This window comes from Danio rerio, chromosome 6, assembly GCF_052040795.2.
Source record: "Danio rerio strain M-AB ecotype USA chromosome 6, GRCz13ab, whole genome shotgun sequence".
NCBI lineage: Eukaryota > Metazoa > Chordata > Actinopteri > Cypriniformes > Danionidae > Danio > Danio rerio.
The window spans coordinates 43,774,450-43,794,089 of NC_141026.1; the positions used below are offsets into that span (position 1 = coordinate 43,774,450).

Genomic DNA, 19,640 nt, shown 5'->3' on the forward strand with positions numbered 1-19,640 from the left:
AAATGTAAAGGCTTCCTATTGCAATGTAAACTGTTTATCGCCCAACAGCCCCATCTGTTTAAAGACGATAATGGGAAAATTGCTTTTGTGTGCTCACTGCTCACTGAGAAAGCGCTAGACTGGGCTACTGCAGTTTGGCCAGACAGTACCCCGATATTTCCCTCGTTTAATGACTTTCTCAAACGTTTTTGCACTGTGTTTGATCTTCCGGAGGGTGGTCGTAACGCTGGCGAGGAGCTACTGTGTATCCAACAGGGAGATCGTTCCGCAGCTGAGTTCGCACTGCAGTTCCGCACCTTGGCAGCGCAAACTGGCTGGGCTGATGATCCGCTTACTACGCTCTACAGAAAGGCTCTGAGACCAGAATTGCAGAAAGAGATGGCATGTCGTGACGAGGGAAAAACACTGGATCAACTAATTGAACTTTCCATAAGGTTAGACACTCTCCTCCGCACTCGCAACCCACTGTGCTCAATTGCTTCCAGTCCTGTATCCCCTGAGATCCCCGCTGAACCCATGCAATTGAGTAGAACCCGCCTGAACCCAGAGGAACGAGAACGACGGAGAAGAAATCACCTGTGCATCTATTGCGGACTTCCAGGTCATACGAAGGTTTTATGTCCCAACAAGCCTCTCCCTAAAACCCTCTCGGTGAGTGCAACCACTATGTTCACGACCACTAATAATGTTATGAATTTGCCTGTCATTCTGAGAAATAATGGAGACGAAATTGAGACCATGGCCATGATCGATTCAGGAGCCGCTGGCAACTTTATCGATTACACGTTTGCCACCACTCACTCCATTCCTCTAACCTCCTGTGACTCCTCCATAGCCATCACTGCTGTAGACGGGCGCCCATTGGGAGAGGGACGCATAAAATTCCAGACTCAACCAATCTCTCTTCAAACAGGCTCTCTCCATGAAGAGGAGATTTCCCTTCTTGCCATCGACTCCCCTAAGCACTCGGTAATTCTCGGGTTACCATGGCTACAACTACATGACCCTCAAGTTTCCTGGAGAACTGGTGAGATCACAAAATGGAGCAATCAGTGTTTTACCCAATGTCTGCATTCTGTTTCCCCAGTCCAGATTAACACAATTACCAACACCGAAGACCCTGAACTCTGTCATGTTCCCGAAGCTTATCATGATTTGACTGAGGCATTTAATAAGCAGAAGGCTACCAAGCTCCCTCCGCATCGTGAAAATGACTGTGCCATCGAACTGTTACCAGGTACCACGCCCCCTCGTGGTCGCATTTTCCCCCTCTCTCAACCTGAAACTGAAGCAATGAAGAACTACATCTCGGAGGAGCTTGAAAAGGGCTTCATCCGACCATCTACCTCACCCGCATACCTTGTTATGCCCTTCGGCCTAGCAAACAGTCCTTCCGTGTTCCAGGCTTTTGTAAATGAGGTATTTTGAGATATGCTCAACAAATGGATCATAGTATATATTGACGACATCCTGGTCTACTCCAACTCACTATCTGAGCATATTCAGCACGTCAGGGCAGTGCTCAAACGACTCATCCAGAACCAGTTATATGCAAAGATCTCCAAGTGTGAATTCCACCAGACCTGCATTTCGTTCTTGGGTTACATCATCAGCCCCGAAGGCGTGGCCATGGACCAGCAAAAGGTCGACTCCGTGACACAATGGCCACAACCTGAAACAATCAGACAACTGCAACGATTCCTGGGCTTTGCCAACTTCTACAGGCGCTTCATAAGGAACTTTAGTTCAGTTGCTGCTCCACTAACCGCCATGGTCAAGGCCAACAATGCCCACCTAAAATGGAACCCAGACGCTATTCGAGCCTTTACTCAGCTCAAAACCCGCTTCTCCAGCGCACCTATTCTGCGTCATCCTGATCCCGAGCAACCTTTTATTGTCAAAATTGACGCATCCAACACTGGCATTGGAGCCATCCTGTCTCAAAGATCCCTAGTCACGAAGAAGCTCCATCCCTGTGCCTTCTACTCTCGCAAGCTCAACTCCGCTGAACGGAATTACGATGTGGGAAACCGAGAACTCCTCGCCATGAAAGCCGCGCTAGAAGAATGGAGACACTGGCTTGAGGGCGCCAAACATCCCTTCACTGTCATCACCGATCACAAAAACCTGGAATATATCCGCTCCTGCAAACGTTTGAACCCTAGACAGGCTCGATGGGCTCTGTTTTTTACTAGATTCGACTTCCAAGTCACCTACATCCCTGGCTCAAAAAACATCAAAGCAGATGCTCTTTCCCGCCTCTCAGACGATGAAACCTCCGAGTATAATGATGAACCCATAATCAAAGATCCTCTAATTGTCGCTCCCATCCAGTGGGACATCGAACATGAGATTCTTCAAGCCGCCGAAACCAGTCCCAAGCCACAATCCTGTCCAGAGAATAAGATCTTTGTTTCTCCGTCACTTCGAGAAAAGCTCATCTCCGAGGTACATGACCACCCCAGTTCCGGTCATCCAGGCAGCACAGCCACCGCGCAATTGATTCAGTCCCGCTACTGGTGGCCATCCATAAACAAAGATGTCATTAACTTCATTAACAAATGCTCACCCTGCCAGATGTCTAAACACTCCCGTCACCGTCCAGCTGGATTACTCCAACCCCTGGAGGTGCCACACCGTCCCTGGTCACACATCGCCATAGATTTCGTCACCGATCTACCCATATCTCAAGGCAAAACCACTATCCTCACAGTAGTAGATCGATTTTCTAAATCCTGCCGTCTCATTCCCATACCCAAACTGCCTACAGCCATGGAAACAGCCGAGTTACTCTGTGAATGTGTGTTCCGGTACTATGGTCTCCCCGAAGACATCGTGTCGGATAGAGGTCCCCAATTTACATCCCGACTCTGGTCAGCATTCTTCAAAAACCTTCAGGTTAATATTAGCCTAACATCCGGCTATCATCCCCAATCCAACGGGCAAACAGAGCGTTTGAACCAAGAAATCGGCAGATTCCTCCGCACATACTGTCACTCCAACCAGAATGAATGGGCTAAATTTCTCATGTGGGCAGAATATGCTCAAAATTCCCTAAGAAAGGCATCTACTGGACTAACTCCATTTCAATGTGTACTGGGCTTCCAACCTCCTCTCTTCCCCTGGTCCGGCGAGACCTCTGAACTCCCCGCTGTGGATACCTGGTTCAAAAACTGCGAAGAGGTCTGGAACGCAGCTCACACTCACCTCTCTCACGCCGTACGGCGCTTCAAGGAACAAGCCGATCGACACCGACGTTCTGGTCCCATGTATTCCCCAGGACAATGGGTTTGGCTTTCCACCCGTGACTTACGCCTCAAACTGCCCTGCAAGAAGCTCAGCCCCAGGTACGTGGGTCCGTTCCAAATTGAAAGACAAATATCTCCTGTTTCATTCAGACTGACACTCCCTAATCATTTCCGTATTTCTCCCACTTTCCATGTCTCTCTGCTCAAGCCTGCTGTTGGTCCAGCCGAGGCGGATAGGGAGGTGGCAGCCGGTGAACAGGGTCCCCCGCCTCTCATGGTGAGGAGGCCTACCAGATCCACGAAATCCTGAGATCCAGACGCCGGGGTGGACAACTCCAATATCTGGTTGATTGGGAGGGGTACGGTCCGGAGGAGAGATCTTGGATTAACCGCAAGGACATCCTAGACACTACACTACTGGAAGAGTTCCACTCACAACATCCGGATATGCCGGCCCCTCGCCCCCGTGGAAGACCCCGGCGTCGAGAATTGCCTCACTTCAGGAGCCGTTCGTTGGGGGGGGGCTCTGTCACCGACTCGGTCCCAGTCATTCCCCTCGCTGGCCAGCAGAGGTCACCATCTCCGGACTTCTAACCATTACGTCATCCATTCACCCTGATTCCAGCACACCTGATCTCCATTCCACTAATGACCCACGTACCACATATAAGCAGCTCACACACACACTTCAGTGCGAAGTCTTGTTCAGCCCCGGCCAGCATTACTGAGCGTTCTATCCTGCCTGATCTCCCGTTTACAACTACAGCCCGTTTCACGACTCTGCTCTGTCTTCTGCCTGCCCTCGACCAAAGCCTGTTTCCTTGGACTCTGATTCTCGCCGCCTGCCCCTGACTAAAGCCTGTTACACGGACTCTGAATCACGCTGCCTGCCTCTGACCCAAGCCTGGTAATCACACTGTGTCTGTTATCTGCTACTTCCCCATTGATGTGTACGTTGTATGTCCGCACAGCCGTGCGAGTTGTTGATGTTTAGTGTGACTTAATAAATACTGCAAAATGGATCCCTCCGTGTCAGTCTCCCCGTTACATCTACACTGTAAAAATGCTGGGTTCCACACAACTGAATTGTGTTGGGACAATATTAAGAAATTAGGTTAGCTTATTAGTTTCTACAAATTGCAGTGGATTAAACATAAACCAATTAGGTTGTCCCCTGAAAAACTCAAGAATTGTGTACATTGTAAAAGTGCTATATAGAAATAAATCTGAATCGAATAGAATTAAGCTGTGACCTTAAAATTTAGGACCTGCAATATTTAACTATCCTTATTTGACTTTTTAAACAGTTAAATATGCAATATATTAGCTGTAGTAGGTGTTAATTTGTTCAAATAAAAATTTTGATCCAGACTTTTTGCAATATGATTAAATATTTAGCAATCACCCTTAACATTTGACCCTTAAATGTTGACAATGTTTTTGGGAGTAAGATGCGGTTCTAATGTGTAGATGTGGCAACATTCAGCCTAGATTTGCTGCAGCCTGTTGGACAGAAGCCTGAAATCCAACTGGCCTGCAGTGCGTTCCTGCTGCATTCCTCTTTTCCTCGCACGGCAGCACCTTCCCTCCACCTCCGGCCTTCATTCACTCACTGCCAAGCCTCTCAGAGAGCATGCCAAAGCTCTTGGGATCTTGTGTGCTTGGAAAGTGAATCTCTCAGACTTAAACATTAAAGGATTAGTTCATCCAAAAATGAAAAGTCATTTACACATTCCCATACTCACGTCATTCCAAACTCATAAGACGTCTTAAAGCGGGACATTCTAAATGATTTATCAGTCTTTCCCATGCAATTACTGGAGCCTACCAGTTTTCAAAAAGGATGCAAAAGCTCTATAAAGCATAATAGAAGTTTTTCTTGTAACCGGTATGATGTATTTAAACTGTATTGAGTTAAACCTTAACTGAAACTTTAAAAGTTTTTATTCACATTTATTCCTCCTTCCTATGATCTGCAATGACTGCAATGAAAGTAGCAACAGATCTTTTCTAACATATTGCTTTGAGATGATTTGAACTTCGTGATCTCTATCAACCTGAACCACTGATACAAGATGGGATAGAGCCATGCTTTCCTGATGTTAATGCCAAATTTTGATCCTCATCAGACTAGACAGACTTTGGTAGTCTAATTTTGGTAAGCCTTTGTGAATTTTGGTATTTCTGCTGCTGTAGCACATCTGCTTCATGGTTTGAGATGCTGTGTTTTAAAATGTGCTCTTTTGCAAACCTCGGATGTTTCAGTTTCTGCTTGAATGAATCTCACTTTTCACCACTGACCTTTGGCATCAACAATGCATTTTCACGGACAGAACTGCTGTTCGCTGGTTATTTCATTGGGGTTTTTTAATAACATTTGTCTGCAATTCTTAGTGTGAAGTTTTTCTTATAACCCATATGCTGTATTTAAATTCTTCTTGAGTTGAACTTGTACTGAAATTTAAGTTATTCACATTTATTCCTCCCTCCTGTGATCTGCAATGAATTGGAAGTAGCAACAAATCTTTTCTAACATATTGGTTTGAGATGATTTGAACTTTGTGATCTCCATCTACCTGAACCACTGATACAAGATGGGATAGAGCTTTCCTGATGTTTATGCCAAATTTTGATCCTCATCAGACTAGACTTTAATTGTCCAATTTTGGTGAACCTGTATGAATTGTAACTTCAGTTTGCTGTTCTCAACTAATTGATGTTCCTGGTGTGTATTTCTGCTGCTGTAGCACATCTGCTTCATGGTTTTGGATGCTATGCTTTCAGAGATGCTATGCTTTCTTCTGCAAACTTGGGTTGTTTCAGTTTCTACTTGAATGAATCTGACCGTTCACCACTGACCTTTGGCATCAACAATGCATGTTCACTCATAGAACTGCTGTTCGCTGGATATTTGTTTCTGGTTTTAACAGAATTTTCTGTAATTCTTAGCACAATCTCAGTAGATCAGCCATTTATAATGAAATAGCCCATCTAGCCCAAAACAACCATGTTTAAAATCTTAGGGTGTACTCACACTTGGCATGATTGTCTTGAAGCATTTGTCAACACTTACACTGTTACTTTACCTTCCAAGCCTAAGCACGCTTACATCATCAATGATGTGACTGTTCAGTTTAACAGAAGAGAAGTGCTCTTGCTCAGTACTTTGGAGATTGCTTTGGTTATATTGTTTTGTATTACTTTAAGTCATTTGTAATGTGCTGACAAGCGTTGCATGCCAAAGCCCAGCCAAACTGCCCTCTATCACACCTCTTCCAAGGCTGACCAACTGAACAATGCCTTGGCCCGATTCAGAGCACTCAAACTTGTCAAACGAACTGGGAAATAGCCTGGGCATGGTTCAGATACACCCTTAATATTTTTCACTTTGACTTTAACATCAGTTATACTTGAAATTGGTACTATGCAATTCATCCACAAATCATTTAGACTCAACTGAATCAACCAATTCACTCACAATTGAACCGTTTTTTTAAGAATTTGCCACAGGGAAACCTAATGATCATATTTCTGTAAATAATGACTTCAATTTTGGCTTATTTCTCAGAGTCATTGTTTGACTTCAAAGAGCACATACATTTAAAAAAAAAAAAACGCAGTTATTATAGTGTTGCTGTAGTCCTTTTTCATTCACTTGAATATGTTTTCATGTTTAAATGTGTTTTAAAAATCACTTTTTCGACCAAAGAAGGGGAGTTTGTTGAGCCTGACGTAAGTAAATTATGACAGAATTGACTAATACCTCTACATTTGAGTCCAAATGAAATGCTCAGTGGTTTAGGTTCCCTGTATATGACTAATAATGTAAGATTAATGAGGTCAGAATCATCAGCAATGAGCTTTTGAGCTAATCCTAGTCCTACCATTCACTGTTCTGACAAATATTTTCTCTCTCTTTCTCTTTTCCAGCCCTCTCGTGGGGCTACAGCTGGGAGCAATCATACATTGGTGGCCTCATTTTGCGTGTTTGTGGATTGGGGGGTGTTTTTGGTGTGTTGGAAGGGAGAGTTAGTGGGTTTGGCAAAAAAAAAGTGCAATTGCAATGTATTGAAGCTAACTTAAAAGGCGGAAACACATTTGAACTGGGGAGCGCAGATGCCCCCGTTTCTCTTTCCACTACAGTTCCTGATTTGGCACTTGATTCCTTCCCCTGCTTCTCTGTCAAGAGATAAGCTTGAGCAAGCTCTACCCCAGACTGGATTAAACACTCTTTGATAAAGCTGTATCAAGCTTGGCACATAAAAAAACACTTTCTTGAATGAAGCAAGCAGTGAGTGCGATTGTATGATTGGGTTTTATGGCTTGTGTTGATTTAATGAAGCTAAGTGTGAAGTGGTTTTGAACCCAGCGTGGGTGTTTTCGAGTACTTTACGGATAACCTCGTATCACTTTTTTTGCATAGGATTAGAGATCTTTAGATTGTTTGCATATCTTTAACAATTGGAAAAGACAAAAAAAACCCAGTCAAAATAGATTGTCTATTTATCGGTTAATTTTTTGAATACATGCATGCTTCTGTATCACATTTTGAATTGTAGAACTGTTGAAGTAAACATGCATGTTTCATATGTTGATGGTGCCAAAGCACAGTGATGCTTAATTAGTCATTGACACATAGTCAGTTCTGCTTCTTTAATAGTTTGGTTCACCAGGCTGCAGTACTGTGAAGTGCTCGATTCCGAGAGGGTTTGAGAGAGTTGTTTACAAGTATCCGTATGTGGAGATTAACAACAACATGATGCTCACTTCTAATTCAAAACCTCTGAGGATCAGGCTGTTTTTGTGGATCTGTGGCTAGGGCTGGGAAATAAAAAAATCCAAAACAGGCTCATTCAGAGAGTGTAGTCCTATATATGTTTCTCGAGATCAAAAATAATGTAGCCGGAGTTACGTATGGCTGCATATAGTTTTTAAAACGAATGCTAAAATATGAGTGGCTTTTTTTACTTACCAGCTGACCACTTTACTGCATGTGGACAGCTTTTCTGCTGTTTGCAGTTTGTCCGATAGATTGATACGTATGTGAAGAATGATTCCAGAAAGCAGGTAAGATGAAAACAAGACAAAAAATGTGGTGAGAATGTGATAAAATCTGAAAACTTGGTAAAAATCAGGCGAGGGCTTTTCTTTTTCTGGATTGCATTTCAAAACACTGCGGTTGAGTTTAGAGAAATGGGTGGGTGGGTCAATCTGTGCTTTTTGAAATACTATCGGTTGGGTTGATGGAAGGGGGAGGGTGGGGTGATTGGTCAATTGGTCATTAAGTCAGTTGACAGCAGCCTCTGATTGATTTACGCGAGAACAGCAGGCACAAAAAAAAGCATACACATCGGCCTCTGGTAGATTTGCGAAAACAAAAACTGCCGAAGATGTAGCTTCTGGGACTTATTTTGTTCTCTCTAGAAATGTATCTAGGGGTACAAAATCAGAATGAGCCTAGATGGCAAAAATCTCATATCACGATATATCTCATATCCTGATAACTATATATATATATATATATATATATATATATATATATATATATATATATATATATATATATATATATAGTACTGTTTCTGTAAATTCAATCAAATAATAGTTTATAAATATATTGAGCACTTATTAAACTCGCCCGTCCACTCGCTTCCCTAAACCCAAGTAACGACTTACACTGATTTCTGGAACCGCTCTTCCCCTGACTTGAACCCGGTCGTCGCCGTCATCGCCGTCAGCTCCCCTCCGGGTCTCCACTCCGCCGACGTACACGACGAGCTAACCGGACAAACTGGTTGCGGCAGGAAAGCCCTCCACTGGAGGGGAGCTGTCAGCTGACGAGCGCAAAGAGCCCCGTAGTGTTCGTTTAAAAAAATTAAATGCAGGCATACGTACCTCCGGCTACATAAATCTGAACTTCAGAAACGTCCGTGGGGACTACGTTTTCAGAATGAGCTTGGGTTGCTTAAAAGACATGCAAAGAAAAATATCAAAACAAAACAAGGGAGAAAAAAGGAAAAAAAGAAGAAGCTCAGATTATATATAAAACAGGACTACCCCATATAAAACAGATCAGAAAAAAGGCTAAAACGTTGCGTTACAATATTCCTTTTAGTATGATAGGGCAAAGACTAGGTTCCACATAATCCAAATATGGAGTCCAAACTTTAAAAAGAAAAGTTATGTTTGTTTTGTGTAATTTTCCAGGGGAATTAACTCAAAATCGTGTGCCAACCTTTAACTGATAAAGATTTGTTAATAATTATAATTTATCTTTTAATTTTAATACATGTAATTAATTACTAATATTAATAATATTACTGTGAGAGGTCTATTCTGCTGGTAGATTATTTTTGTCACAGTATCTTCAAGATTTATTTTATTTTGCAGGTTGTCTTGAGTTTGTTGTACATGATTTAACACATTTTGTCCCCAAAATTAAATGGTGAAATGTATTTTCCAGTTCCGTGAGAAAACAGATGCTGAAAACATCACAAGCGTCACGCATGCTTGATTATGTGTAGTAAACTAAACTATTTCTTCCCACTGAAACATGCAGCCTTCATATTTAAAGTAGTCTTTTTGGATATGAATGCCCCAAACTGACTTGAATTTCCCTTTTCTGTATAACACATGTAAGAAAATTATCATATAATATTGAACAAGGAATAGCTGGCTATACAGTATGTCATTTAGAGAAGATTAAGTAAGTCAAAAACAATGCACAGCAATTTATATAAAGACCAGCAAACAAAAATCAATTGTTTTAAGTCATCTTTATTACAATGCAACATTGCATTTAACTCTTGAGTAATAATAATTGATTAAATGTACTTACTAGGGTCAAGTTTGGTTTAGGGTTTGTAGCTTGCAGTTATGTATTATTAATTGGTAAAACTCTTATGGAATGAATTCAACCTAAGCAAAACAGAACAAATGATCGTAAGCTGCAAAGGATGAGTAAAAAACTAAGATAAATTACTTACATGTTGTCTTCGAATGGATCAATCTCAATAATCCTCCTCGCTCCACCAAATATTTGCGTTGGACACAAACAGCCGTACCGTCATTTAAGTCGTTTAAAAACAGCAAGACCCGTTCTTCATCTTTGCTGTACTGTTGTTTTGTAATTATTTGTGCTGTTGTGCCATGCAAAAGTTTTTAGTATGAGAATGATTTCATACAAAATTACTCTTTTTTTGGCATTTTTTGTCCCTGTGTGCATTTACAACCCATATTTTTCAGTCTTGTTGTTCAAATTCACCAAAAACATGATGATTAGCAGTCCATAAAACAAAGTCTATGCTTATTGGTTGAAAGAGAACAGTTTGAACCTATTTGGGCTTAAAGAATGGACAATGCATCAACAACCTTCTCTTATTTGTCCAGAGACACAAAGCTACGTCCATTTCTTTTGTCAAATCAGCTTTATCAAAATGTGATTACATAACCACACTGATCTCAGAACCTCTGAATGTCAAAAATGGAATGGAAAGCTTTAAGGGTTAAGGTCACAATTCACGGTATTAACAAACCAATAACTAATACTACTAGCGTAACAAACTACTAATTACCTGTTTTTAAATAGTTATTAAGGTAGAAGTTGGTTTAGGTTTTAGGTAGCATTAGGGTTGTATAATAAGATCATACTTTATAACTATCAATGAACAGTTAATATCTTAATAACAGGCAGGTAGTTAATAGTGTGAATTGCGTCCTAAAGTGTTCCAAATTAGTTTACTTTATAACTGAAATAAGTACTCGGAACATGTTTAAAAGACAGCTTAAAAATAAAGTGGCCAAAAAATTTCAACCTTTTCCACTGTGTAATTTAAGTTTCTCAAATACTTCCTGGAAAAAAAGCAGGTACTTTTGCAGTTGTTTATTGAACATCACAGGCGAGTGTTTACAGCCAAGATATGATAAGAACTCTATTTAAATAGTGTTATTGTGCCTGAGGCTTTCTGGGTACTCGACTGGCCAACAAAAAGGATATCACCAAATTCCAGAAGCCCCTCTCTCCTGTCACGAACAATCACAACACGACACGTAGCTCACCCAAGGCGGCTGTCATGTCTTAAAACAGCTGACTAGATATTTATATGCTGAAAAGAGCTTTCCATAGGCAGAAATGTATTTGATTCAAGGTTGCACAAGAAGGAAACCACTGTATACATGCAACCATAGTTTCCGTACATGAAGTTTGTGGTTATTGTAGGTGCAAACTTTTATCATTTAGACTATTTTGAATAAAATCTGATCTATTAAAGAGGCAGTTCACCTCAGAATGAAAATTCTGTTGTCATTTTTTTTACCCTTTAGCTTTTTCGAATTTCTCCTTGCTCTTTTGACCACTAGAAGATCATTTGAGGAATGTTGAAAACCAGTAGATATTGCCTTCCAGTTTCCATTTACTACTTCTACAAAATGTCTATTGTTTGCAACAGGAAAAGAAGAACCACTTGAGATTGAGTAAATGTGACTTTATTGAGTCTATGTGTAATTATTTTGAAGATTTAGGGGTAATTCATTTAACTCTTATTATATGTGCTATTGAGGATGTTTTTATCCACTCTAGGGTGACTTTGGGTCTTAGTTTGGCCACAACTTTGTGTTTTAGCAAATGGAATGATTTTTGGTGACATCTTATTTTGACACATATTTTGGTAAAATGCTTTGAAAGTTTTCAAAAAGCCATATAGGATGTTTTTGTGGATTTTGGACATTGATGATCTTAAGCGTGACAGAAAAAAGTGCTTCAGCAGGGCATGTAGTCGTTGGTAAAGTTCTCACCCGGATCAGAGCAAGTTTTTTTTTTGCTACTTAATACAGCGCTGCATGCAATAAACTCACGCTCAGTCAGGCGAAGTAACAATCTCATTGCCTAAGATGTCAATCAAATTAATCAAGCTCTAGCCACGTGTGAAACAATAGAATATTTTATTGTTTTAAGATTTTAGATGACGGATTAGTAATTATATGGTTGGAATTCTTTTCAATTCAATTAAATAATAACTTTAATAAACAAAATATATTCTCAGCTGTGTTATCTTGGTTACAGAGCCGTGACGTCAACACACAGAATCTATCACCACAGTTCAGCATGGTTGTATGTGCCGAGAAATCCAGGCCGAAAACAGTTAGTAATCACATCATGCCATTTCAGGCTTAGTAGAGAAACCGTAACTGTACCGAAGTGTTCTTAGAATGGTTCGGCACGATAGTGGAAAAGCGGCTAAAAACTCAACAATACACTATTGGCAAATTTACTACCCTTTCGTTATGTTCGTGGCTTTTTGTTGCCTCATTGTTGCCTTTGTTGCTTCACTTCCATTTATTGATTGCAAAGCCAAGACACCATATTATCAAGCATTCTTGATTGTTGGTAGTTTTTCCTGTTGGAAAGAGATAAAATTAGCAATTTTTAATGTTTATCAACAGTTCCAGTACAAAAATAAGCATAGTTCTTGCTTTTATATGGAGTACACTTTTATTAGTGTGTGTGAGAGTGTAAGAGAGACCTTTAAACACCTTAATACAGTATGTCTGAGAAAATCTAAATAAACACCTCAGCTCTCAGAACACAGTTAACATAGCAACTGTATTTATAGATTACATATTATGTAGCCATAGAAAGATGCTGCATTTCGGCTTTAAAACAAACTCTACAGGGAGGTACAGTATGACAACGTTCCTTTTCTTGCTCACCATCTGACAGCTAAAAACATGGTAAGAATGAGGCTTTTCTTTTTCTGGATTGGTTTTCCAAATACTGCGGTTTGGTTTATGAAAGTGGGTGGGCGGGTCAATCAGTGCTTTTTAAAATACTATTGGTTTAAGCAGGGCTTAATTTGTGTCTGAACAAGCCGGATCTGGCACCTCTGAAATCTGTTCCGGCACCTCATTTTACCGATCCCCCTCCCCACACACACTCCCCGCTGTTCACTTTCTTTCCCCAATCCTCTTCACTTTTCTCCGGGACCCCTACACCACCCCCCCCCCAAACTGCACAGAGTCAGTCAGTCAATAGCGGCCACTGGTGGATTTACGCAAGAACAGCAGGCGCAAATGGCACTCGAGAGAGAAATTTGAGATCTCAAAAAGCATACACAGCGGCCTTTGATAGATTTGCGAAAACAAAAGCTGCAAAAAGCTTCTGGGACGTATTTTGCTCTCTCCTGAAACGTATATAAGGCTACATTTTCAGAATGAGCCTGTGTTGGTATTTGTGCACAAGCACACTATAATCTGCTGTTTTACTCCATAGATCTTTATATAAAAGCCAGAAGCTTTCTTTGCACAGGCCTATTTAAAGGGTTAATGGTGCCAACTGATGGTCAACAGTAAAAATGAGAAATTTATACTTCTTAACAGGTATGGTATCATGGCTTTGCAATCAAAAAATGTCATTATATTGGAAGTCGATGGGGTGAAAACAGCCACGAACATAATGAAAGGGTAGTCAATTTGAACAGTACACAAGAGTTAAAAGTATAAGTGAATCAAGAGCTATTTTGTGAATTAGGAATTCGGTGAATGATTTCTTAAACTTCTAATGCAATCTCAACATAACATAGTCTCAGAAACATAATGGTGTCTACTTGTGTTTAAATGGAGCAAGCTGATTTAAAATGTCAAATGTGAGCCATCTCTACCCATTGTCATTATAAGTACGGCTAAAAAAAATCAGTATATGAGAGTGTTGCACTCTTGTTTCAAAGGCTTTGAAATTAAATTTAGAGTTTTATGTGATCTTTTGGCCCTTTGTATGGATTACAGACCATGAACGTTGAAAAAAGCAATTGAAGAAATGTGATTATAAATCATATGATCCTTTTTTTGAGCACTTCAGTCGGAGCAGTGCTTTTGATCTATTTTCTGAATATAAAAAAAAGCTGCAAATGGGAGTAAAAGAAAAAGGTTTGAGAAGGTTTTTTTTTCTGCAGCTTTGGATGGAAAAAGGTGATTTCTAATCTATTGTAGACATCTAGCCCATGGCCTAGTGCTGCAATTGCCAGTTTCAAAAGCTAAAGCCACACTTTGTGTTCATTTTTCTGCCGTCTCGGTGGGCACACTCTTATTTCCTTACTGTGGTAAATGCGTGATCTGTCACATTGCAGCGACCTCCTTCCTCTTCCTTATTCTTGTAAACACAAGTGCAAATCTTCTGCATATAAAGTTTTTCTTTAAGAGGAATCTATGCATGAACAGACAATGCCACTTATGGTGCGTGTCTGACAGTGTGAATTGGAATGTAGTTGTGTTTTGCAAGTCAAATGACATTCTCATATCTTTTTATTGAGTAACCACAGTATTTCCAAACCCACGACTTGAACATTCAAAAAGTTTCTCTGGATCAAATTTGACAGCATTATATCCTGTTTCTATTAAGAGATATTCCTTAATATGTGTCTTTTTGATGTGTGATATAGTCCTACCATATTTTTTTGGATCACAATTTCAGAATGGGACAATATGTATATGAGTGGAGGAGAAACCCATTCGTCTGCCCAGTGTGGCATTCCCACACCTACGAGACTTAGAAAACAGGGTGAGAGAAAAGAAGATGGGTGTATCGGTTCTCCAGACACGCTGCCACTCGGTACTCAACCAGCTGAGAGATATGACGATGTGCTGGGAGCCCTGTGGAGAAATCTATCCACCCGTCTGTCTTCTGGTGTCCGGAGGGGGTTCTCCTGGCTGGCGGCATTTCTGGTCTCCTGCTCCGCTCCGGCTTCGGTGGATGGACGCAGGCTTCGGCATCATGGTAGACAGCAGTGACTTTCCCGGCCTGTCTGGGATGGCTCCTTTCAGCTCTTTCTCTTTTCGTGGTGAGCCCTGCATCCCCTGCTCCTTCCCATGCTGGGAGACAGCAGCAGGCAGATCCTTTTCTCGCCAGCCTCAGGTCGCCCTGGTACTCTGGGCAGACAAACGGGTTTCTCCCCCACTCTGGTTAATTCCCGAACACTCGCCCTCCCTCTCAGCGGCAAGGGCAACTGGACAACGTGTCCCTTCTTCTCCCGGATTTCAACACTACTGTAGTAAAATTAGATGGCCGCCAAAAAATATAAACAGATGGCAGCTCTTCACGGAGACTGCTGTCAAACTGAAAGTAAAAGTAAAACTTAAAGATTCCAAGCCTGGTCTTCTCTCGTCTTCTACTGCTGTCTCTCCTTCTTTTATAATCCAAAGCTCCCGCTGTGGGTCTTGAGGCTGGTGTCCGGCTCAGGTGTTTCGCATCACCACTTAACCGCCGGCCTCATTCTGTTCACATGGCCCTCGGCCCCACCCACTTGCCACACATATTTATGAAGATGCTGTTGACTTGAAATTTTCACCGGATGTTGATAGCAACCAAAGAAATCCATATATGCAAACAAATCTAATTAGTTTACACAAAGTTATGTGTAATAAAATGAAATGAAATGACACAAGAAAAAAAAAATATTGAACACATGAAGAAAGGGAAGTGTAGAAAGGCAGTAAAAGCCCAGACTGCAGCTGAAATCTTAGTAGTTCTTTAGTAACCTTTCATCTACATTAGCAGGATGATGAAGGATTATGGCATCAGGGTGGACATTTCAGTAAGACAATTATCCAAAACACAGCCAAGGAAACTCTCAAATGGTTTCAGAGAAAGAAAGTCAAGCTGTAGAATGGTCCGACCAATCACCTGACTTGAATCCAATAGAGAATACAAAAAAAAGATCTGATTTGATAAACAAGACCAACGGAACCATCATGATTTTTACACTCTGTTGATGTCTGTGAAAAAAATCACATCTGAGCAATGCATGTGACCTCATTCTCCATATGAGAGGCATCTGTAAGTGGCGTCTTTAACTTTTGTGCAGAAATATCTTATAGAAATTCTTCTACATGTCTTAATATGTTAGGATTGTATGCTTCTATGCAGTTTTTACTTTCACTAAGCTCGTCATTACTCCAAAGATGGCCATTAATAGGGTGCTGGTTGGCATATTCTTCTTTGTTTACTGTTTATCCTCATTCGAGGGCAGATTACAGGGCTAATAACGTTCGCCACATGCAGCAGGGAGATATACGTTCCTCATTAGCAGCGATTAGCATTTCACTAACTCTTGCAAGAGGCCACACTTTGATGTTCTCCCTCTAGTCCAAATACTCTCTGAAGTAATTGCTTTTGCTCTTCGTGTCGTTTATCCAGAGCCTCATCCTGCTATCTCGCAGCTCTCTGCTTGGTTTATTTTTGCTCTCCCTGTTCTTGTTGATTGGTTAAGCAGATAGGACTAAGGGAGAACGTGAAGGGTTAGCACAGAACACAAGCTTATCGTCTCAAAAGCTGATTACGGATGATTTCTGCATTAGCGTCATTATTTTTAGCAGTGTTAAGGTATTAAGTGATCAGTGTACTGTCAAGGTGTTTGTATGTGTGAGGTTGGAGACTGAACTGGTGGATAAACCGATGATGTTCAGGTTGGTCTAGTGAATTTCATACAAATACTTGGTTTGAAAATGCTGCTTCAAAAACAACACAATTCCTAAGTTTTTTTGGGACAACTTAATTGTTGTATGTTCAATTTACTTAATCATTAATAGTTAACTTAATTGATTTGTGTTGGGACTAAATGAATTAATTTTTGTGGAATATTATTTAATTGTTTTTCACAACTTCGCGAAATTGCCTGTTACTCAGGTACTGCATCTGAATTTGAATTTACTACTCGACCTTTAGAAAAGTACGTTCTATACAGTATGAATGTGAGTAGTATGTATGGAACTCGGACGTACTACTTCCACTATTTTGTCATGATCATGTGACCTACCCACATCAGTTGCATCACTTTATTTCCATTCATGAATTCTCTCATGGAGCATCATGGGATAGTGTATCATGGGATAGTGTTTATCGGTTGCACACTTCAGAATTTTCCCGGAAGTAGTAGGTCATCTGGGTACTTCTCGCAAACTGTTTTTCGAATTTTATGAATTACTCGGCTCGCATATTGATTTAGGCGTATTAGATAATATTGAAGGATGCGATTTCAAACGCAGCCTTAGATTTTGACTTAGTAGACAACAAAACAGACTAATAACCCTGACCTAGTGATATGTTGGCAATAAAATACCTAGTTTGAACTAGTAAGAACACTTTGGGTTAGGCGACATGCTGTAAAGCTACCCAGCAGGCACACGACATCACATGACGTTAATTTTAGGTTAGATTTAAGTCATGACGTCAGGTGACCAAAATTCAATGTCTAGCCGGCTTCTAAGGATATTATAATTTTGACGTCCAAAATAACGATGTCAAGTTACGTTAATATTTGGTTGATTTTTAGGTTGTGTTGGAAAGTGACCAAAATCCAACGTCTGATAGATGTCATAGTGGTAATGTCCACACACATCAAGGTGTAACATGATTAGACGTTGATATTTGGTTGGTTTTAGGTTGATTTTAGGCTGTATGTTGGACATTGACGTCGGCCTGACGCTGGGTTCTGACGTCAACCCAATTTTCTTTTCCAAACAAAATCCAACATCCCCACGGCTTTGGGGTATGTTGGGGTACAATGTCGATATGACATCATGTTGACCTCCTGTGCCTGCAGGGTAATAATCAGTATTTGTCTTCCATTTTCTCCATTTCTGCCTAATGTTGTCTAGTGAAACCGTGATTATAATTTTGTAGGTTATGTTAGACATTATGCTTAAAGAAATGAGTAAAGTCACATGATGACATTCTATTAGCGTAACATTACAATCTAGAAACTACAAACAGTTGCTGAACTGTCTGCCGTATGTGTACTTTATATGTGGTTGGATTTGACTAGGAAATCCGCTTCAAACTGTAACAGTTAACCATCAAATGGGTTAAAAAGCCTTTAACATAAAGCATGACTCATGTTTGGGACAAATTGGATTATTCACTTTCCCTGCAGCTGCTCACTCTTTGACCTCCACTGAAGTCAAGTGAGTATTAATAAGTGTGGTTTTACCCATTCTCAAAATTTGTTCTCTGCATTTGACTCATCCTAGTGAGGACACACACTTTTTTGTCCTGTACTGTACCTCTTTTTTGGCATCCTAATGGTACCTAGACTCGCTGCTTAACACTATTGTTTTACAGAGAATCGTCACTGGCACAAAACAAGGCAACAACAACATAGGTGAAAAGTACAAAAGGTGCCGCTGCTTCTTTTTATTTGTGCGCTTGTTGAGCATCTGAAATAATGAGTTTGCAAAAGATGCAATATTTGAATGGCTTGAAGGATTTCTTCTCTAGAATGTGGTTCTATTAGTTAATACAGGTACTAGTAAGGGTACTATTGACAGTTGAAATGCAAGCTTTATCAGAGTGACCAATATAAAACCATACTGTATTAACATGAACCGTACCACTCTGTGGAAAACAGGCATCAGAGGTTTAGGGGACCTCAGTTGGGTATCAAAGGTGTTAGAAAGCATTGTTCATTTACTCCTTCCAAATTTCTCCTTAAATTTCTGCCATATTAGGAATCAAACATACCACCTTTGGATTACAAGTCCAACTCTCTAACCATTAGGCCACAACTGTTTTTCCTCAAATGCACTGCTTACATATTTGAATACTATTCTTTAAATAAGTTATCCAATTCTGTAAATTCCAGAAAAAAATCATAACAAGCAATCAATAAATCACAGCAAAGCAATAAAAAAAATCACGCTCACTCATTCAATCACTCACTACGCTCTGTGAAACCAGTGTTTTTTTTTTTTTTTTTGATAGGTCCTGTGCCTTGTGTTATCTTAAATAGCCATGATTACATCAAATAAATGAAATTAGACATGTCTATTTATATATTGATATGTCTGGAGCAGTCTGATGTGGCGTATGTCTACATATACAGTTATGTAAAGGTTATGTGAAGAACACCCTATGAAGTTCCAAGTTTTCCATAGCATGTAAGTGTTAAGTGTATAAGTAATAATCAGCAGAAGTTTGGCAGTTTGTTGGTCTGGAGCCTTTAGGTGTGTGTGAACACAATGCATGTCTGATAGCTAAAGCTTAGCCGAATTAAAGTAATGATACAAGACAATGAGAATGTTCACATAAACACCAATTATCCAATATTAATATGATTAAGACAATACTCTGATTATGAGTCGACCATGCAAACAGTGATTTTTAACTAATTTAATCCGATTAAGGTAATCGAACTACACAGAAATGTAATTAAGACGTGGAGTATGCCGATTTTAGCTACATTATTGAAGTGCAGTACCGACATGTAAACAAACTATTACCGTTGTAACTACTACCTTTGTTTATTTTTGCCACATTTTGCGACAGGATATCCCATACACACGGCTGTTTGACACTACTCCTTGCACCTACCGTGTCAGTGAAGGACCACAAACACCTGCATCGCG

General features: G+C 40.4%; 1 protein-coding gene and 1 long non-coding RNA gene across 5 annotated transcripts in view; one reads left to right on the top strand and one right to left on the bottom strand.

Moving 5' to 3' along the window:
- The window catches only part of srgap3 (SLIT-ROBO Rho GTPase activating protein 3), a 200,428-nt gene that overhangs the window by 60,037 nt on the left and 120,751 nt on the right, over positions 1 to 19,640 (top strand). The window lies entirely within an intron of this gene.
- LOC147843599 (uncharacterized) lies at positions 10,713 to 15,680 on the bottom strand. 2 transcript variants are annotated; one of them, XR_015494042.1, is made up of 3 exons: positions 13,643 to 15,680; positions 13,242 to 13,517; positions 10,713 to 13,186 (listed from the first exon to the last, which is right to left on the bottom strand). It is a non-coding gene; the product is annotated as an uncharacterized LOC147843599 (long non-coding RNA). The 2 variants fall into 2 exon arrangements; XR_015494043.1 differs by having other exon boundaries at positions 11,806 to 13,166; positions 13,237 to 13,517.